This window comes from Crinia signifera, chromosome 7 (assembly GCF_055691185.1).
Source record: "Crinia signifera chromosome 7, ASM5569118v1, whole genome shotgun sequence".
Lineage (NCBI taxonomy): Eukaryota > Metazoa > Chordata > Amphibia > Anura > Myobatrachidae > Crinia > Crinia signifera.
The window spans coordinates 16,980,186-16,982,457 of NC_139223.1; positions in this window are offsets into that span (position 1 = coordinate 16,980,186).

The window sequence follows — 2,272 nt, forward strand, 5'->3', positions numbered from 1 at the left end:
CCATAATGCCTAGAGATGAGCGGGTCCGGATCTCCGGGATCCGACAGATCTGAATATGGTGATCCGAGCCGGCTCGGGAGTTCCCTCCTTAATTCCGGACCGAAAACGAGGCAAAACGTCATCATCGCGCTGTCGGATTCTCGCGGGATCTGGATTCTATATAAGACACACGCGCGCCCTGCCATCTTCACTCCATTATAGGAGAGGGAAGAGGGTGGTTGGGATCTGTGCTCCATGCTCTCTGCCCTGTGCCCTGTGCTCTGTGCTCCGTGCTCTGTGCTCTGTGTCCTGTGCTCCGTGCTCTGTGCCCCGTACCCTGTGCTCCGTGCTCTGTGCTCTGTGCTCCGTGCTCTGTGCTCCGTGCCCTGTGCTCCGTGCTCTGTGCCCCGTACCCTGTGCTCCGTGCTCTGTGCTCCGTGCCCTGTGCCCCGTTCCCCGTGCTCTGTGCCCTGTGCTCCGTGCTCTGTGCTCCGTGCCCTGTGCTCCATGCTCTGTGCTCCATGCTCTGTGCTCCGTGCTCTGTGCTCCGTGCCCTGTGCCCTGTGCTGTGATTTATTTAGTGACTGATTTTGTATTTTGTTGTAAACTAGGTGCTGCAGTGCTCACACGCAGGGGCTGCAGTGCTGCTGACTGTACACTCAGTGTACAGGGGCTGCAGTGTCCATAATACAAGGGGCTGTGTCCAGTGTGTCAGGGTCTGTGTCCAGTGTACAGGGGCTGTGTACAGGGGCTGTGTCCAGTGCCCAGGGGCTGTGTCCATTGCCCAGGGGCTGTGTCCATTGCCCAGGGGCTGTGTCCATTGCCCAGGGGCTGTGTCCATTGTCCAGGGACTGTGTCCAGGGTGACAGGCTTTATTCAGTGTCCAGTGTAACGGCCTGTGTCCAGGGGCAGTGTCCAATGTGACTAGAAATTACTAGAAATGAGTGGAAACTAATGTAGTTGAGGTCAATAATACTTTAGGGGCAAAAACAGGCCCAAATTCTATTATTTTAGCCATTTTTAGCATTTAAAAAAAAAAATCCAGATCCAAAACCAAAACCCGCAAGGATGGTTTTGCCAAAACCAATCCAGATCTATGTAACTATGTAGATCCAAAACACGAAGGGAGATCCAGATCCAAAACCAAAACCCGAAATAGTGCCCGGCGCACATCTCTAATAATGGCCATTACATGTTAAGCCAAACACCATAATGCCAATTAAAAATGATGCTCACATGGCAATGCTCATTGCCAGGGGTTCCATGCGCATTGCCATGTGGGATTATATGCTCATTGCCAAGGGGGAATACATGCTCGCGGTAACTGGGGGACAGCCACTGCCAGGCAGAAGTGACAGCCATTGACAGCCAGGCAGAGAGCAGGGGGCTGCCCGGCTGTATTCAGAGCACTGCAGGTCCTGGCTATTTGAAATAATACCCCTTTCACACCAGAAAATGCAGGGACTTACCCAGGAATAGGGTCCCAGGATCATGCAGGGCATTTTCTGGTGTGAAAGGGAGAGACCCCCCCCCCCTCGCCCCTTTAACCGGCTATATTGTCTATCTTTGGAACCAACTGACCGATTTACATTAGACCAGTATCATATTGAAGAACTTTTAAGTTGGCCTCAAATGATTTTGGTCCCATTAAACTGGGTCATTTCTTTCCAGAGAAATCTGCCCTCAAAGAACATGAACAGCCAGGAAATTACATTTCAGAAATAAAAAAATTGGTTTACCCGCAATATCTCTGGAACCAATTAACCCATATGAACTAGCCTGGTATCAGATTGAAGGCCCAGCGATTTGAGTTTGAATGAGATCAACCTCCTCGAGCTTTTGTGATGCCAAGGGAGGAACTGGCAGCCGTTGAACTGGGTGGGGGTCGGAATTAGTGGGTCCCATGTTATCCTATGGGGAAAACGTTCCTACTTTCCCCGGCTGTATCTCCGGTTCCCGGGGGGCTAGCAACACTGGGCTGGGCTCATTGGAAAGCCCCAGTCCTCATCTACAAAATGGATGCAGAGTGGGCCTGGACCTTCAGAATATGGTAGAAGCGCTCCTGTTCCTCACCCATTGTTCTATATATCCATGAATATAACAGTCTATGTATAATACAGCCCCTTCTTCTACGACAACAGCATTACGGCAGGACAGGAGGGGGTGAAATAACTATGGATCACTGGCGGTGGGGATCTGTATTCTGACCGCAGGCATATCGAAGGAGAAAATCCTGGCAAGGGTTCACAAAGTATACTTACTTTCCCCCTGCCACCCCCTTAAACCTCCCTTC